A 20,499-nucleotide genomic window follows, 5' to 3' on the forward strand; every position below is an offset into this window, starting at 1 on the left:
TTGAAATCAACCGAATTCAAGTCGATAATTGGTCCAAGATCCGTTATGCTCGACACTTCTGCCTCTTCGCGTCGCGAAAGCGCGTCAGCTACGACATTTTCAGATCCCTTTCGATGTTTAATCGTAAACGAAAATCCTTGCAGACGAATGGCCCATCTGGCTAGACGTCCTGATAAATCCTTCTGTCGCATTAGCCATTGAAGTGAAGCATGATCGGTAATCACACAGAACTCTTGACCTTCAATGTATGCTCTGAACTTATTGATGCCCTTGATTACAGCTAAGCACTCTAACTCGGTAACCGAATAATTTCGCTGTGCTTTAGACAGTTTTTCAGACATATATGCTATCGGTAGTTCGACTCCCTCCTCGTTTTCTTGAACTAAGACACACCCGAGACCATATAAACTTGCATCGCAAAGCAGTATAAACGGCTTCTTGAAATCTGGTGTTCTCAAAACTGGAGATGAGATTAACTTGGACTTGAGTTGAACAAATGCGTCCTCTGCTTCTTGAGTCCATGTAAGAACTTTGTTCTTCTTAAGCAAATCTGTCAGTGGTACGGCTATTGCGGCATAGTTGTCCACAAAACGTCGGTACCAACCGGCTAACCCTAGAAATCTGCGCAACTGTTTGACCGTAGTGGGTACAGGAAAATTTTCGATCGCGCTTACTTTCTCTGGATCGACTTTCAGCTCACCATCACCAATGACAAAGCCTAAATATCTGATTTGGGTCATGCAGAACTTTGACTTGGCTATGTTTATCGTTAGATTCGCGTCACGGAGATAACCTGCTATTTCCTCTAACAGTTTCATATGGGATTCGAAATCGTCAGAAAGCACCAAAAGATCGTCTAAGTAGACAAATACTCTCGTACGCAATTTCGCTGGGATAGCCAAATCCATCAATCTACACAAAGTTTGGGCCGCATTACAGAGACCAAAAGGCATAACCTTATATTGGTATAACGGCCGGTTCGGTATCGTAAATGCGGTATATTGTCTGGACTTCTCCTCGAGAGGTATTTGCCAAAACGCGTGTTTCATATCAAGGCCTGTGATGAAGCGTGCGGGAGGTAAACGACTAAGTATACCGTCTATGTGCGGTAGTGGATATGCATCCTTAACAGTCAGCTTATTCACTTCCCTAGAATCTAGACATAAGCGAACTTTAGGTCCTTTCCTCACGAGAACACAGTTGCTGCTCCATGGACTTTTGGATTCTTCTATTACGCCTAGCGCTAGCATGTTCTCTAATTCGGAAAACATGAGATTTTCTTTTGCTGGCGATATTGGCCAATGACGCTGCTTAACTGGTTTCGCCTCTGCTACATCAATACAATGTTCCATCAAATGTGTTCGACCAAGACCATTCTTTTCGTAAGAAGGCAATTTGTCGATAACTGAGTCTAGTCTTACTTTTTGTTGTGCTGACAGCACGTGAATATCCGGATTCTCCGTAGCTTCGTCTTCTCGACCTATGTCTAACTCTGCTATAGAGATTTTATCACCCATAATCTTACTGAGCAATCCAAAATCGCGCCAGAAGTCTATGCCAAGATAAACATCTTGATCAAGCTCCGGAATTACAAAAAACTGTATCGGCTTCTTAACTCCCCGATAGACAATTTCTAACTCGAGTCTTCCATCTACTGTACTTTTCGAGTTGTTTGCTGTTCGAATTCTGCCTGAGCATTTACGCATTCTAGGATGGTGTTCTAGCTCCTTGGCTGCTGTTCCACCGATGCAACTTATGGATGCACCTGAATCCAACAAAGCTAGGTATTTATGCTCGTCAATGTTGATATCTGTATAAACACGATTATCAGACTTCATAAAGATTGCGGAAATTAGTTTCTGGCGACTGCCTCGAACTGCTTTCCAAAAACTTCGCAGACGCTTGGTTGAACGTCTTGTTTTGCAAACGCAGGAGCAAGAACTGACTTCTCCGAAGATTCGCTGTCTTGCGGCTGCGTAATTCGCTACCCTGACATGAAATGGCTGGTAATGATTGACATTAATCGGTTTAGGTTCGTCCGGTTTGTTATTTGACTCGTCTGGGTTTATTATTACTAATGGTTCTGTCTGTGTACCCTATCAGAATTTACTGCCTCGGATTCGACGTGTGGCAAGACAAGGACAATTGTTGTGCTGCGCACTCTCGATTGCACCTTGGACATCCATTGGAATCAATCATATGATCCCTGATACACTGATGGTGGAATGTATGACCGCAAGGAGTAGTTGCTGTTAAATCGCTTGCGCTCAATGGTTGCGTACAAATTGTACAAGATGTAATTTCGCCGCCTGCTGCGGCAGATAAATCGACGTTGCTGTGACGTACTGACATATCGCAAAAATACTTTGGTTATATACAAATAAATTCAATAGTTTCGTGATTGATCTTATAATGACTGCATGCTCGCTATGTGAATTAAACTCCTTATGTTTCTTGATAGCTTACAAAAAGTTAAATTTCAAAGCAAAATTAATAAAAAAAATATAGTTTGAGTGCTTGCTTCTCGAGTTACTTTATCTGAACCGGTCAAAGATCGAAGTATCTCCAATACTTTGCAATTCCATTGAACAGACTCCCGTAGTCTAAAAGCAAGTTTAAAGAACATTCATGGAAATGAGATATCAAGTGAACTGTTGGTTCTGGTCGACTATTCCGTAGATTACTCGAAATACAATCGCAATTCCTAGAGACCTAATTCAAATTCATCCAAATCCGCAAATAAGTTCTACTTATTGTTACTTTCAATCCTTCCAAGATTACATGAATACTTCAAACTGAGTGGTCGACCTAATCCGTAGATTACTCGCATCAAGATCGCGATTCCGGCCTCGAATTCTTAGAGATCATTACATAAACTGAAAAGACCTGAAACTAAACTTCAGCAGACACTAATACAATTATTGGTAACTACTAGAGCAAAATCGTGGAGCTGAGTTTCATTCTAGTTTCCTGCACTTAGAAATCTGGCAATCTCTAGTCGGTTTCGGTGTCTAGAAGTATCACTGTTGCTTGCCCCAAATTGGTTGTGGCATTTTCTTCTTATGTAGTCAACATACAGCGATAGGTATACGGCTATCCGCCCCACGTTTGGGCGCCATTTTCTTTCTATGTAGTAGCCAGCCAGCTAGTCGGTTCCCCCTTGTCTTTCTATGTCAGCCAGACTAGGTTCGTCGGTTGCCCGTCAGGGCTCCCTGGCCTGTGTTCACCGGGTTAAGGGTAACCTAGTGTATAAGGAGATTCGGTTTCGTGCACTTCTAGCATTGCTCTTTGCTAAGCTCGTCGGATTGTCGTGGGTTTTCCTCATCTTCCCTATATACACACTGCACTACGCAAAAGAAAAGTTTTAAGTGCACTAACTGTAATCTACAGTTCAAAACAACAAAGGATATATTCGGATTCTGGAATGCGCGGACGGACCAGTAAGCTAATCAAGAGAACACCAGGAGTAGGGGTGGCTAGCTGTTATTCGCCATCCCTTTCTGTACCCTCCCTGCCATGATAACTCGAGAGATTATGTTTGCGGTTATCCCTTAATCAAAGTTTATTATTATATTATAATTCTAATTCACATTGCGGCAGCATCAAGATCGATCTACGAAAACTAATTCAAATTACTCCAACATATTGGAAAAAGAATCAATCAATCAAAACAAAGTATCGCATAAATTCAATCATATTGGCCTATTGCCCAAAACAATAACAAAGCGTTATCCAATCGCATCATCTTATCATCTACAAAATCTTATTTGCTCCAAAAATTCTTATCGCTGCTTACGGTGTATTTACTCCTAATCATAATGCTACGAAAATTTACTTTAATTGAATCGTAAAAATATTTATATATCATTTGACTAATTTATATGGCGTATCGTTATTTAAATGCACACACAAAAATAGAATATATTTGTAAAGTCAGAAATCATTGTTTTTATAGGGATAGATCTCACTTACTCACAAATCCGGTTGAAGCAGGTTCGGTGGGCCCATCGAAGACGCTGTGCTAGATTTAATCAAGAAATGTTGTTAACTTCTGACAAATATTATTTTTGTGTTGCTCAAACGGCCCTAAATTTACATTACTTGAATACAAACAGTATTATTATCAAAAAATTAGATCTACAATTTCAGCACATTGGCTCTGAATCCCTAAACAAAGAAAATTATCTGCAGCACACGTCAACGTTGATTGGCTGCAGCTCTGCACATGGCGATGCCTCCTTGCGGCATTCTCCTCCAGATCTCCTGTTCGATTCACCGCATACGAAGGGTTTGGCGTCTTCGCATGCCAGACGAGAGGTCTGTTCTCCTTATTTCATCCCGCTCTGGGATATGGTGCCGCACGTGGCACGTGCGCGTAAAGTGTAGGCGAGCGTCGCCTCACATTCGTCTCCTCCTTCTAGTTACGGCAGCAAAACCAACGGTCAACCGATCGTCGTTGCTTCTGCAGGAGCTCGTAGCTCCTTCTCCTCCTCCTCGCGTTCCTTAGGGTAGCCTAACCCGCATGGGTACTCCGACACCACGCCTGGGATGGATTGGCTGATTGGGAACGGCAGGTCGGATTAAGGTTAAATCCGAACCTTCATGTGGCACACGGTGTCGCGGCCGAAGTGTCGCTCAAAATTTGAGGTTAAGGCCGATGGGGTTTGGGCGTGCTCGCTCGCAGGTCGATTCCAACCTCAAACGTGGCAGTCAGCGCGTGGCACGTCCAAAAGAGTACGGCGGTTGTCGCACTGATCTCGGCCAGCGGCCTCCAAAACGGTCTACCAGCCGGTGACCAACACCCGAGAACTGGCGTAATGCTGCCGCTCTGGCGCTGAAGTTGCCGGCCGACGTATCTTCCGTCTCTTTCCTACACAAAAATATGCACTTAAACACTGCCTTTCATTTGCACTTTTCACGGAAATATTTACCCCTTGTGCTGGGTTCGTTTCTCCGAAACTCCTTCTGCACTGGTGAACTCATTTTCCTTGGCCAGAAAACACTTTAAAATTTTCGGCCACGCGGTTGAAAATTTTCCACTATTATTACAACGATCAGAAGCGGTTTGCATGCGAACGTTATTAGTGCCAAAAATGAAATGAGCGAGAACTCTGACTCGAGAAGTTAGCTGTACGCAATTGCAGCGTTGCCAAACTTCACCTAACGGAGTGCTTCCAGTCGCTCTTCGCCTTTTCTGTCTTCACACGCATTCGGTGCACACGAGAAAGGGTTAGCGCTATGCCGGTAGGCTGTATGCAAGAGCAGGCCAGATAAACTTCTATCGACGCTCTCCGCTATACTCTACGTTTTGCTTGTGGGCATATGCGAATTCAAATGTGATTTGCATTTTCGCAATGTTCACAAATTAATTTCCGTATTTCTCATATATTTTATTTTCGGTTTGCGACTGGCCACCACACTTCGAAGCTCTCCGCCTGCTTCGATCACTTCCCTTTTTACATACATGTAAACCAACATTTTTTGGCAAATTTTTTTTTGGTTTAAAAAACAGTTTATTACTTAAAGAACATACTGTGTAAGTTTTATAATCGAATTCCAACTTTAAGTGCCTCAAATCAGGTACGAACGAAAGGTATACAAGGTGTATAAGTGTTAAATTTTTGCATTTTTACCTATGCTATGGACACGATTCACAAAAAACTATGTAACATATCGGAGTGAATCAAGAATTATTATAATCAGCATGAAATTATCTTCTAGCTGAACCGAAATGGTGGTAATAGAAATTAGTATTACTATTTTTTAAGAGGGTGGGAAATGAAATCTGATTCCCTGAAAATAGCATTTTTCCTTCAAAACTGAATTTAATTTTATTGTCATAATTTCTTTTTGGTTTTTTAGGTTCAAATAGAAGGTAAAGGTGTTAAGAATACAAAAAATTTGTGTTTGAGGATTTTCTATATAAATTACGTGCTCTATCGTGTCCATAGCCGGAAAATTCAAATCTCGAGGCGCTGCGGCATATTTTCCATACGTCCGCCATTTTGTAAAATATGTTTTATAACAAAATTATTTTATCATCTCCGATTCTACTTTTAACAATCTCCAAAGTTTCACGAAGATTGCTTGACTACTTCCTACATTAAAAAATTCACGAAAATTTCCTAAATTTTGACCGTTTACATGTATATGCCCCCCTTAACTATAACCAACAAAGATTGACCGTTGAAAAAAGGGACCGACACAAAAATTGAAAGAAACCCGTAATAGCAGAAAACTAAAATGAATTAATTCACAAGAAATGCATATGCATGAGCGGTAGTTAACAGAATAAGTATAAAAATAGTTCAGTGGCAATTTAAGCGAAATCATGGTGGTTTATAAACAGGCATTCAAAAGATTTCTTCGTTATTAAAGTGATAGACGATATATGTATAATATTTCAATGTTATTTTATTTTGTAAGACAAGATGTAAAAAAAGGTTCAACCGAAAAGACATCATATATTTTAATTATAAACAGAACCCTTAATTTTGAACTAAATATTATTGGCATTGTAAAAGACAGTATGTACAAATATAATATACAACCTGTGAACTGCTGTATGGTTAATTTGTATAAATGCAAAGAAGAGGAATATTAAAATATCAATGAATAATGTAGCATTTGGATTACTTACAAATTTGATGTTATAATAGGAGAAACATCACATATAGATGCTGGTGTTCCAGGATATGCTTCCTCGTAAGCATTAAACCTTTGAAATATTTCTGGGAACCAAACCATCAGCGTATAGTAGCTGCAAACATAGAATTTATATTTGAAATATATTACGCACTATTAACACGACTCACCTCGTGGTAAGACATAGTTGAATTGCACAAGTGAGGATAGAAATCTTAAGATAAGGTCGCGAAAATAAGGTGATTGTTTGGGTCCATACTTCCAACAGTAATATCTTGAGTTCATTCGATTTCCTGAGTCTTAGATTGACAATTCCCTTCGCTCCAGTTCGTTGCTTATACCGATCTGGGATCTTCAGGCTGCCACACTTATTAATCGTACAATAATACCAAATTATATAAAAATATACATTAGAATATACAAGAAAAAAAGAGAAGAGGCGAACACATAATTTGAGTAAGAAAATTCATATTTTAATTCTTGCAAATTCAAATCAAGCAAAATACTTCTCAAAAAAGATTCGCATAGAATCATAAACGTACATAAATGGGGGAAAGAAATATAGATTTTATATTAAGAAAAAAAAAAACCTGCCTTAGTGTCTTGAAAGATTAATATCAACAAGCTACAAGGTTACACGCATAGGAATGGTTTTCAATAGTATTTCTTTTAAAAATAACTGTTTAAGGGGGTCTTCTCATTGGGAAATTTTTTTTTTCGATTTTTTTTTTTTGCATTTATTCATAGCTTGGGAATGTCTGTATATGTCCCCAAAAGGATTTTTAGAAATTCGAAATACTTTAGAAGATACAGCCTTTTTTGTGAAGCAAGGTCTTCGCAAAATGAGCTTTTTTCAAACTTCAAACGCGTTTATCTCGAAACCACGTTTTTCGAACTGGCGGCCATGATATCTCCAGTTCAACTGAACCGATTTTCATGAAACAAAGTGGAATCGACGCAGAACTGTCACCATTTTCGGCTGACGGAACAGATTTAAAAAAGAATTTTTTTTTCTATTTTTTTTTTACACTAAACTACAAAAAAAAAACGCCCGAAATCGATTTTTTTTTTTTTGAATGGCCGCCATTTTGTTTTAAAAATTAAAAAAAAAAATCTGTTCCGTCAGCCGAAAATGACATCTATAACCCCGTTCTTATTTTTCATTTCGGACGCTCTGGAGACCCTGAACCGTGGCCGCCAGGACGACACCTTTTTTTTCGACCACCAAGTTTGAAGTCTCATTACTCTTTGGTCAACCCTCGTATCGAGGCAAGAACAACTTTTTTAGTTACTTTGAACATTTTTGAATACAATAAATAAAAAAATCTTTCAATTATTCTTTGCGTTTTTAAGTAAGAATTTTTTTAAAAAGGGTCCAAAAAACGGCTTTGAATGAGAAGACCCCCTTAAAGGTTTTGAATTTATAAAAATAGATGCCAAAGATACCAAAGATAAATCCGATTTGTCCAGATAACCCAACATTTAGAAATAAAAATAACAAGAAAGGAAGCACTCCGCAGTTTGTATACCCTTCCAGTTTGCAATTGGACCATTAAGAATCCAGCCATTCTAGTTAAATTAATAGGAAAAAATAAAAGGAAATATATAAAAGTTGTATATTTATACATAGCATTTCACAGTTTGACAGTTACAGTTTACTTTGCGTAGAAACGGACAGACGGACAGACGGACGGACAGACGGTCATGGCTAGATCGACTCGGCTGTTGATGATGATCAAGAATATATATACTTTATAGGGTCGAAAATGTCTCCTTCACTGCGTGGCAAACTTCTGACTAAAATTAGAACAGTTTTGTACACATAAAGTAATAATAAAACTCATAGTGAAAGGGAAAACTTTCTTTCCAAGAGAACCAATCAAACTCAGAAGTTCAAGAACTTGGACCTTCATCGGATGCACCAGACCTTCTACATAGGCAACCCTTGAATATATACTATGAAGGCTTAGAATTTCAACCGATATCGGAAGAAGATGACCAAAGGCGGCAAAAACTAGCCGCTCTCGTATTAAAAAAAAAAGACATAGAACACATAAAACCATTTCATTCTCAGCAAGATGGCTGAGAATAAGGCTGAGGGCAAGGCGGACCCGAGAGCCGCTTTTAACAAAATGAAATTCCTTGCAGAGATTGCGGATATTGAAGCGTATCAGAAGACCAACCCAGGGGCGGTCCTGCCCCGAAGGCAATGCAAAGAGGGCTAGGGACGCTCCAGGAAAGGCGAGAGCGACATCCTTTGACAAGCAGGCGAAGAAGTTTAGAGAGGTGGGCAGAGAAGTAGGAGGAGATAGAGACCAAGTTGGCCGACATTTATACGTATTACTTAACGTGAATGCATAAAGGGTATTCACAGTATATCCGGAATCATCTTGTGCCGTAGGTCTAGGTCGTTTGAGGTGGGTTTTTGCCATTTCCTTACCTCCTTTACATAACTTATAATTTATAGGAATCCTTCTGAAACTAGGCACTTTAGCTTCACTCCCTGAACTCAAAATGGCCAAACAGAACAAACTGCAAATAAATTGCTAGAAAATTGCTGTCTGTACTCTACTCAATCATGGTCTTCAAACCGAAACAATTACTGGAGATACCCTAACCTTCCTCCGACGAGTTTTTAAGTTGCCATATCAACATAATGCTTAACAATATTGTTAATTTTATAAACGCAAATGAATTCAAAACAAGAATCAATGAATATTTCTTTACTCTTAACTACATTTGCAGAGATGCTAACATTCTACGTTACTCCACCTGATACCTAAATATCTTAAGCTTGAGTCATACCGACCGATAAGCTTACTACCCACCTTCTCTAAGATTTTCGAGAGAATATTCCTTAGTGTGCAGGGTAACGACAGAAAAACAATTTCTTTAAATGCACATTTAATTTATATAAATATTTAAATACAATTTATACAACACATCATTTATAAAATAAATATATTTTTTGATAAAACAATTGTGATAAAAACCAACAACAAACAAACATAATTTTAAAACTTCTAAACACCTTTTATTAACTATCTATATAGACATTGTTTTATCAAAAAATATATATTTATTTTATAAATGATGTGTTGTATAAATTGTATTTAAATATTGCTGATATTAACTAACGACTAATTTTTTCCAATTGTATGCAACAATTCTTAATTTTTATTATTCTATTAACTTTAATTACGGAAATACTGCTAAGTTTTAGCATTCGTAATTGCAGACTTGAGGTCATAGCAAAAAGAACTTGTCTTTTTGTTGTTTTTAGCTAAAGCCGAGTCTTTGATTTTTATAAAATGACCTCAAGTCTGCAATTAGGAATATATACATTTTTATTTTTACAGACTTCTTTCATCACAATTGGCAAAAACGGTAATCGCCGTTGGTTCTGCAACAAGTGCCTCTCCTACTCAACAAATGAGGCCAGAGCTCAGCGCCATGCGGAAAGATGCACCAACATTGTGAGCGAAGCACCCAAGGAAGGAGAGGTGATAAAATTCGACCATATTCACCGCCAGATGGAGGTATCCTTTGCTGTGTATGCCTACTTCCAGTGTATACTCGAGCCCACAACAATAGATGTAAATGAGAAGACGCAAATAGTAATGCATATACCGATAGCCTTCGCGTATTATATTAAGTGTTCATTTCATTGATGTGATGATTCGCAGTAGAAAAAAAGTGATCCGTCTTCTTGGAGTTTTATTTTCAGAGTGCCAAAGCAAAAGTACAATTAACATGGCGACAGGTACATTTGTTCTCAGTGATGCTCCCATGGCGATTTTGCCCCATTGTTCAGCATGAACATTCTCCCCCCCTCGCAAGAGGAATACTTGCGATCTACGAAAGGGAACACCGTCCGGAGAGGATGCTAACACTCGTGCGCGCCAGGATAGGCGTGCACGACCGGTTGCGGGATGGAGACATATCCATTGGCGTAGCGGGCCGCCGAGGTCCGGATACAGGCGCCTGCTGGCGCTGCTGTGGCTGCCGCTGATGCCGAGAATCCGAGGGTGGGTTGCGCCTTTGTCGGGGCCGCGAAGAGCGAGGCTGCCCAGTGTGGAGGTGCAGCAGCGTGTGATGAGCCTCCTTGCCAGACTGTTCGCGCAGTACTGGTTAATTAGTACCGCGCGGAGCCGCTTCATAGCCGGCAGTTGGAGAAACCGTTGGCAAACCCTCAGAGCGTGGCCTCCCCTGCAGACTCGACATCTGTATACATTGCTCCCGGATGAGCGACGAGGATTTCGGTGGGTCGTTTGAGCCATTGTATACACGGATCTACGTTAAAACAGAGAGATGGATAAATATGAAAATGAAGTGTTATGGAAGAGGATGAACAAGACACGTGGACGGAACGACGACGTTGGATGACACAACTTAGGACTAGTAAATGTCAATTGGAAGGACTAATCTATTGAGGAGTCACTATGGTCAATGGGGCCGTCCATTGGGAGGCGAATAATTTTCGCAGCTGGTCGTCGGATGACGCCCCGTGTTGTGGCTGTCGAAGGTGGAAAAAAAACGCTCCAGGCGGGGTATGGATATGGACCTGACTAGAGCAACTCTGGCTTTGGATGTCAGCCGATGGGTACAACAGCCGTCAGTCGTTTCGACTCGGACGAAAATGGCAGCCCCATACGCGTCCTGTGACGGAAACACACCCATCTCGGACTACGAATTTCCCTCAGAATTGGATACCCTTTTACGAACTCTTGCCACTGGGTTACGAGGTCGGTGGGGAGTGGTTGATCCCAGCCTAGGTCGAAAAGCTTGGCTATCTGAGATAAGACCTCTCGTTTGGTGTAGGCAGTTATCGCCGACTGCTGAGTGTGAGCCCCTGCGAGCACATCGTCGATGTACGTAGAGTTCGAGATGATGTCGCTGGCCAAAGGATATTGGCCTCGGATGTCCTGAGCCAACAGCTGTAACACTCTGATGGCCAGGAAGGGCGCACAGTTTACGCCGAAGGTGACTGCCCGAATTTGCCGGTACATCTTGGTGATGTCCGCCCTAAACACATAGTTTAAAAAAACCCATTTTAGAATCTGACTAGTCAGATCGGAGTGTAGTACAGGCCCCGCATGAAGGATATCATTGAGGCTGTTCCCGTTTGATGAGGGATTGGAAGCGTTGAACACGACGCGAACCTTCGTCGTGGTGCTATCTGGTTTAAAGACAGCGTAATGAAAACTGCTGGAGTCGTTTGGAGAGACTTGGTGCATATGACCTAAATCTGAATACTTTTGAATGACTGAGTCGCACTGCTCCTCCACTGGAAGTATTTTACTCAATCGCATTTCGTTTCGGAGGTACTGAGCTAGTGCGATGGGTCTGGAATGTCCCAGCTTAATATTGTCCGGCTCTTTAAAGGGCAACGAAACAAAATATCTTCCATCCTCACTTCTTTTGGTGGATCGGATAAAGTTCTCCTCGCAAACCGAGGTGGATTCCTTTACTAACTTCACTGGAACATCCTCCACCTCCCCAAATTTGGTGAGGATGCTGTCTGGTTTGGACTCGGTCACTGCTAATCGGGCTGAAAAAGAACAGATTCTGCTTATGGGACTCGTTGCAATAGGACCGCATAGAGTCCACCCGAATATGGTCTCTTGACCAAGGAGTGTTCCACAAATATTGGAATGGGAGCCTGATGATTGATGGCAGGATATCGGCACCAATAAGCACGTCAATCGGCGAGCTCCGGTAGAAATCTGGATCTGCTAGTTGCAGAGGTGGAAGATCCTTTAATGAATCCTCTGGTATAGTGTAGGATGGGAGATTCCCGGCTAACTGTGGTAGCACATACGCACAGGTTTCAATTTGGATATGGGGCTTGACGGGAGAACCTATGTTGAATTGACAACGCTTACGGGGCTGAGCTGCAACGGAAAGGTTGACCCCTGAAACTTGCGCTTGGATGGACTCATAAGGCAACTTAATCAGGTTGAACAACCGTTCTGAGATAAAGGTTGCCTCGGAACCTGAGTCAATGAGAGCCCGTGCTGAGTATTTTACGCCCAAATGGCAAACTTCTATCAATGCCGTACTCAGTAGGACCCCTTGCGTGTTAACGGCAAGAAACGTTTCCACATTCGCTTGACTCGTCGATGGAGTGGACTGTATATGTTGCTGGATTGCTGTGGATGGATGGGACTGTTGGTCAGGCATAACCACTGAATGGACTGGCGGAGGGCCGCTTCGATGCAGGAGAGTATTGTGACGTCCACTGCAGGTGTAGCAATTATGCGTGCTGTTGCAGTCCCGGAGCAGATGCGTTCTTGCGAAGCAGTTCAAGCACAACTTCTGCTGTTTTACATGTTTCTCTCGATCTGCGACTGACATGCGTAAGAATAGAGGATATACTCGGATTGGATAGTTCTCCTGTGCGCAGAGTTTACAGGATTGCGGGTTTACCGTAACTCTGTTCACAAAGGTCTGGATTGACCGCGAGCTATTGTCAGCCCACAGTGCCCTGGATTGAACGCTCGCGTTTGGCTTGAACTCCTCAATCGCCTCAAGCGTTCGATGACGATCTTTTAAGAAGGCCTGGAATTCAGCCCAGAGTGGAATCTCTGACTTACTTAGCAGGGACTGTTCCCAAAGAGCCAAAGTTAGTTTTGGCAACTTGGACGAGCACAGGAACACAAGCAGGCAATCCCAATTCGTGGTCTCGACTCTTGCTAATTGCAGGGCCGTTAAACAACCTTGGATTGTGCTCTCTAAATGCATCAAGGATTTTCCGCATTCCTGGGCAAATTAAACAAGATCTTTAATTGGCTATTGACCAGCAGCCTCTTGTTCTCGAACCGATTCTGCAAGTTTCTCCACGCTGACTCAAAACCATTATTGGTCAACGGAGATAAGGCCACAATGGATTTGGCCTCGCCGCTCGTCTTTGCATTGAGATGGAACAGTTTTTCGACTTCTGAAAGCCGAGGATTGCGTATATAGATGGCGGAGAAAAGGTCCCGAAATGTGGGCCATTGAACATAGTCACCATTGAAAACTTCGCACTCGACTGGAGGTAAGCGACATCCGCCCTGAGACGGCGTCAGATTGGAGGACTGAACAGACTGTTGTGCGCGTGAATCTTCAATGATCTCATTGAGGCTTGCTGCGCACCGCTCGTAAACGGTATAACAGTCGTCATACTTGCATTGCATTGTGTCTTTGCAGTTTTGACTGGCCACAACTTCGGAACACGTCTCATATTCCTTTTCCACCTTGTCCCAGAGGGCCCTGATCTGCTCGAGTCGAACCCTACTCGTGTGGATGGACGGATTTGTGTCCGCATTGGTACTGATTCTGGCTTCAAACTGACCCACCCTATCGGCTATGGTCAGGAATTTCCTCAAAGCCTTGTCTCCCTCAGCTTGAGCCATTCTGCCACTTGCTCTAGTGAAGTGGAGAGATACGACTGACTTTGCGGCTTTTGTGGATGGTACAGACCGTGGAACTTCAAGCGACGTGCTCCTAGATTTTAGTGGAGTTGCGGTTGTCAATGGGCTTTTGCTTCGAGAGGGATTTTCGCTTTTGGAAGGCACAGAAGATTCACTCTTTGCCCTGACTCTGTGAGACTCTTTTGCCTTATAAACGGTCAAAAGGGATTTTGGTTCCTCACCGTCACCAATTGGCATATGAAGCTCTCGTAGGAGCCGGAAAATGTAAGTGTGTGAGGTAGTCTATCGACTTTGACGTGGTTCGGAGAGGGGCCGCTGGATAAGCGCAAAAAAAACCAGAGTTAATCGAAAAAATGTTATCGATTTCAAATTAGTACGGGGACGCTGGATAAAGCGTTCAAAATTTATGGTTATCAATTTTAAATCAATACAGGGACGCTGGATAAAGCGTTCAAAATGGTTATAGATTTGAAGGATAAGGGGGCGCTGGATGGCGCGTTAACACGGATGTCTTCGATTTAAAAGATATGGGGGCGCTGAATAACGCGTAGAAGAAATTAATGGAAAAAAAAATGCTATCGATACTCAATTAATACGGGGACGCTGGATGACGCGTTGGCACGGATGAACTCGGTTTAAAGGATATGGGGGCGCTGGATAACGCGTAGAACAAATTAATCGAACAAATGCTATCGATTTCCAATTGATATGGGGACGCTGGATAACGCGTTGGCACGAATGCACTCGGTTTAAAAGGTTGTAACGACCCTCTTTTGGGGTGCTCGGCCTAGCTCGCCGGAGTCGGGGTTCGTACAGAAAATTTGTAGTGTCCGAGTCCCTCGTGTCCCAATAATCAGTAAATAGGCAAGAGGAGAGAGGTAATTTTAATACAAGCTTTATTGATCAAGATATATAGTGAAACCTGTGGAAAGAATACAGTGTGGTTGCTGCTGTGGGGATGTCTTGTTGATACCCTGGTTGCGGGTAGATCCGTGTCCCGGTCTTCGATGGTGATCAGCCGGCTGGCTGACGATGATACCCGGTGGTGGGTGATGCGACACTGCGACTAGGGTCCAGTGGGTCGACTTGTTGTTACCCTGCTCGGGCGATGCGACTGCTGATTGTCGGCGTGGCGATACCCTGTATCGGTGATGCGATCGTCGGTGATCGGCTTGTGAGTACCCTGTTCGGGTGATGCGACTGTCTCGTAGTCGGCTTGTGAATACCCTGTTCGGGCGATGCGACTGTATCGTTGTCGGCTTGTAAATACCCTGTCCGGGCGATGCGACTGTCTCGTAGTCGGCTTGTGAATACCCTGTTCGGGCGATGCGACTGTATCGTAGTCGGCTTGTAAATACCCTGTCCGGGCGATGCGACTGTCTCGTAGTCGGCTTGTGAATACCCTGTCCGGGCGATGCGACTGTCTCGTAGTCGGCTTGTGAATACCCTGTTCGGGCGATGCGACTGTATCGTAGTCGGCTTGTAAATACCCTGTTCGGGCGACGCGACTGTATCGTTGTCGGCTTGTAAATACCCTGTCCGGGCGATGCGACTGTCTCGTAGTCGGCTTGTGAATACCCTGTTCGGGCGATGCGACTAGGGTGCGTGACCGTTGCGGCTGGCCGCTGTCGTGGTCACGGTAGGTGGGTCCGGGTGACGTCACTCGAGGTGAGCGATCGTTGTGCCTAAGCTCGCACCGTCCCTAACGCCTTTCTGCTACCCTGTAGCTATCAAGATCCGCCGGCAAGGGCCAGATCTTCTCCCTTCCTATGCTTGCTTGGCGAATGTGGCGAACCTCATTCGACGCCCTCCCCTATTCCTGATCTGCCATCCAAGGGCCAGGTCAGAACCCCAAGTCTATACTACCTGTACGGCGAGGTCATACGGACCGCGCTCGATACCCTGTTTCCGCGAGATCTGCCATGCAAGGGCCCGACCTCGTCCCACGGCTGACTATCTGTGCGAAGTCCGCCAACTAGGGCCAAACTCCGCTCCTCCCAGCTACTTCGTTAGATCCGCCTGCAGGGGGCCAGATCTAGACCTAACGCTACCTTCACCTTTCCTACCTTCTTTTCTATTAAGGTCCGCCGCCAGGGCCAAACCTTATTCTACTGCTAAAGCTAGGATTAGTACTACTTGTTAACTCACCAGTTGACTGCTCGGCTGCTCTGCAAAAGTGAAGTTGCACTGGCCGGTGCGTCGCTTTATATAGCCGGTCGACAGCTGTTCTCCCCCGATCGATAATCGATAATTCCCCGATGGCCGATAGGCAGGGCGTTGCCAGATCGATCGTATCCATTCGATTATCGTCAGCTGTTCAGGGCTGGACGCGCTATTCCTTGGCCGGCGTTGCCACTACTATTCTTAATCTTATTTGAAAGCTTAATTCTACTTATGGATTATATTTGTTGTTGCGACGTGGGTCGTCGCACTCCCCCCTCCTTTGCCAGTTTAAATTTTCGAGGTGGTTCTGATGACTTCTCCTGCCAATCTAGCTGGGTTGACCCGTTATTGAATTTGACCATTGTGCTAGTGTTCCTGTGTGAGTGTATTTGTGTTATTAGGTTCGGTGTTGTCGAGTGCTATTCCCTGTTCTCCTAAGTATTTCTTCATGTTATTTACATATGCTCTTTGTGTCTTGCCCGACCCTACCTCTTTTACTACCGCTATTACTGGTGACTCTAGTTTTACGACCCTGAATGGACCCTCAAACTTCGGTGCGAGCTTGGCTGAAAACTTGATGTAAGCTTTTGACAGTGGGTGTTGTCGAACCCACACCATGTCCCCCTTTTTCGGCTTCCATTCGCGTTTCCTCAGGTTATATGTTCTGGCTTGGTCCTGCGCTGCTCTTTCCATGTTCTTTCTTGCTAGCTCACATGTTTCCTTGATTCGTGCTATTCTTTCTTCCATGGTCTCCTCGTTTATCGCTGAGCCTTTTGTCGCTTCATCGAACAGACTTCCCGCCAGCCTCGGTTCTCTCCCGTATGTGAGGTATGCCGGGCTGTATCCAGTTGACTCCGACCGGCTGCTGTTAAATGCTAGTGTCAGCTCCGGTAGTACATCGTCCCATCGGTCGTGCCTTTCTCCCGCGAACTGTGCGATCATGGTTTTTATTGTTCGGTTCGCACGTTCTGTCGGGTTTTCTTGCGGTGTATATGGAGCCGTGAATTGCTGGTGTACTCCCCACTTTGACATCTGCATTCTGAATTTGTGGCTTGTGAACTGCACTCCGTTATCTGAGATTAACACCTTTGGAGCCCCGGTGCGTGCCAGTATTTTCTCTCGGAACGTTTTGAGGACTGCGTCTGTGGTCGCTTTCCGTATTGCTGTCAGCTCTACCCATTTTGAGAACTTGTCAATGAATACTAGTAGCATATTGTTGCCGTGACTTGATCTAGGTAATGGGCCCACGAAATCGACGCATAGTGTTTCGCCCGGTGCCTCCGCTATCCGTGTGAGCATTCTTCCGGACGCCTGCTGTTGTGACACCTTGTACTGTTGACATGTCGTGCATCGGTCGATATAATTCTTGACTTCCCGATGCATTCCTGGCCAGTAGTATCGCGTAGCAATCCTGTGCTTGGTCTTTCTTACTCCCAGGTGTCCTGCCGTTGCTGTTTTGTGGTTTTCTTCCAATACCCTCGCTCGTTGGTGTTTGCCTACGCAGAGTTTCCAGGGTTGTATGTCTTCGTCTGCTGCCCATGACGGTAGGTGTCTATATAATTTGTTGTTTTCGACACAGTAGTCTGGCCACCGACTCGGATTCTTCTCAATGTCTATTCGTTTTTCTCTAATCCATTTGTCTTCCGCTATCTCGGCACTTTGTGCCCCTTCGGTAGGTTGTCTTGACAGTGTATCGGCTACTACATTGAGTTTACCCTTCCGATATCGTACCTCGAATGAGTATGGTTGTAGTGCCAGTGCCCATCTCGCCACCCGTCCTGACGGACTCTCTATGGAGTTCAGCCACTTTAACGCCAGGTGATCCGTTATTACCACGAAGTGGTATCCTCATCTTGTGTATACCCCAGTGTATCGCGAGGCATTCTTTTTCTGTTGCTGAGTAGTTCATTTCCTCCTTCCTTAGTTTGCGGCTCGCATATGAGATGACGTGTTCTCCGTCGTCGTCTTCTTGCGTGAGTACTGCCCCTAAGCCGCAGTTGCTTGCATCTGTTTGCAATATGAATGTCTTTGTGAAATCTGGGCATGCGAGTACTGGTGCTTCTGTCAGTGCCTTTTTTAGTTCTTCTGTTGCTCTTCCGTGTTCTTCTGTCCACTCGAACTTCGCGTTCTTCTTTATCAACTCAAACAACGGCTTCGCGATTTCGGTGAATCTGGGTACGAACCTTCTGTACCATGAGGCGACTCCCAGGAAGCTGTGAACTTGTTTTGTCGTTGTCGGCTCGGGCAGGTCCTTGATTGCGGCTATTTTGTCGGGGTCTGTGTGTATCCCCCTTGCGCTTACTACGTGCCCTAGGTACTTCAACTTGTCCTGGAAGAAATGGCACTTTTCCGGGTTGATTCGTAAGTTCGCTTTCCGTAGCCTTGCCAGTACCTCCTGGAGCTTTTCCAGGTGTTCTCTCTTTGTTCTACCGATCACTACAATGTCGTCGAGGTAGGCGAACGCGAATGGTTCCATCTCCGGGCCTATCACTGAATCCAGTGCCCTTTGGAACGTTGCTGGTGCGGTGTGCAGACCGAATGGCATGACCTTCCATTGGAATAATCCTCGTCCCGGTACTGTAAATGCCGTGTACTGTTTGCTGTTTTCTTCCATGGGTATTTGCCAGTTCTTTAGGTCCAGTGTGCTGATATACTTTGCCTCTCTCAGTTGGTTAAGGATGTGGCCCATCCGTGGTACTGGGTATGCGTCTCGTTCCGAGTGCGTGTTCAACTGCCGGTAGTCAATACATAGCCTCCACTGGTTGTTCTTTTTTTTAACGAGCACTACCGGTGAGCTATAGGCTGAGTGCGAGGGTTCGATCAGGTCTTGTTGTAGGAGTTCCTCCACTAGGTCGTGAATTATCTTCTGCATTGCCGGGTTTTTCGGATAGTACCTTTGCTTCAGTGGTCTGTCGTGTTTCATGTATATCTTGTGTTTTGCAATGTGACTTGTCCCGTGGATTTCACCCATCAGCTTTAGCTGCCTTTTTAGGAATTCCTCGACTTCTGCCTCTGTCGGTTCTGCTGCCGCTATTCCTACTTTCTGGTGTTTCTGCTGTTTTCCAGTCTGTGGCTTGAGCTGAGTGGTTAATCCTCCGCACCGCAGTGTCGTATCACACTGTGCCAAGAAGTCTACCCCTAGTAGTATACCTCCGATAACGTCGTCCAGAATTAGTAGCGTTATTTCTGCTTTGCTTTCCCCTAGTTCGATCTTTAGACGTAGTTCTTCTGTGGCCGTCGTTGTAGTTCCATCCGCTAGATTTATTACCTCGTCTGTTGGTTGGACTTCGCCATACTGTCGGAGTTTGTCCGCTAGTTTTTCGCTTATGAAACTTCTCGTTGCGCCTGTGTCGACTATTCCTTCGACCTGCACGCCTGCCGCCTTGACTTGGGCGATGATCTTCCGGCCGTCAAACCTGATCATCGTCTCTGGTGGTATGTCTGGGTTGGCACTGGGTGTCCCACCTGTCTCCCAGCGCCTCTTTCGTTTCCCTCGTATCTTCTGCAGCAGTCGATTGTTCTTGTGTTGTCCCTTCCACATATCCAGCAGAACAGTCTCGCCGGGTTGTTACACCGTTGCGCCATATGCCCTGGTTGTTTGCATCGTCGGCACAGGTTGTTTACGTTGGGTATTCCTGCCGTTCTTGCTTGTGTCTGCTGTGGGTATTGTGTTCCTAAGGCTTCGAATTCCTTAGGTAGTCCTGTAGCGACTGTACTTCACTACGTTTGGCATATCTCTTGAATTCCACGGTGCTGTTCCTATATGTCCATTCTAGTTTTTGTTCCTCGCTTAGTGTGGTGTGAGACATCATCTTCCGTAGTTCCCGTACGTAGTCTTTTGCGGGTTCCTGTGCGTACTGCTGACGTCTCGTTATCCGCTCCATTGCTCGTTCCCTATAGTCCGCCGGTACGTAATACCGCGTAACCTGTGCCTTGAACGTTGCCCAATCGTGAATCTTTTCTGGGTTTGTCCGCCACCAGTCTAGGGCTGCACCTTTCAGTATTACCACTGCTGCCGCTGTAATGTTTTCTAGCCCTATATCGTAGGCTGCTGCCAGTTCTTCCAACCGTGTTATGAACTCTAACGCGTCTCCTGACCCGTCGAATGTTTCGCCCCATCCTCGGATGGTATTTATGGCTGACGCGCGTTCCGATTGGCTGTTCCTTTTGAGTTCTGGCTTTGGCGAGCCTTCTTGGGTTTTTCCGGAGCTTGCTTCCTCCAAGTCTCTTTCTGTATCCGCGCTGTTTGTTGGTTTCATTTCTTTTTCCGCCTGTA

General features: G+C 44.3%; 1 long non-coding RNA gene across 2 annotated transcripts in view; it reads right to left on the bottom strand.

Annotated features, from left to right (window-relative positions):
* Positions 1 to 20,499, bottom strand: part of LOC138928930 (uncharacterized) — a 1,213,248-nt gene that overhangs the window by 359,248 nt on the left and 833,501 nt on the right. For both annotated transcript variants that reach the window (XR_011445338.1, XR_011445337.1), the window contains exons 5-6: positions 6,816 to 7,012; positions 6,641 to 6,760 (exon numbers count right to left, since the gene is read on the bottom strand). This is a non-coding gene — a long non-coding RNA (uncharacterized lncRNA). The remainder of the gene's footprint in view (positions 1 to 6,640; positions 6,761 to 6,815; positions 7,013 to 20,499) is intronic.

The sequence above is a fragment of the Drosophila kikkawai genome, chromosome 3R, assembly GCF_030179895.1.
Source record: "Drosophila kikkawai strain 14028-0561.14 chromosome 3R, DkikHiC1v2, whole genome shotgun sequence".
In the NCBI taxonomy this organism is placed as follows: domain Eukaryota; kingdom Metazoa; phylum Arthropoda; class Insecta; order Diptera; family Drosophilidae; genus Drosophila; species Drosophila kikkawai.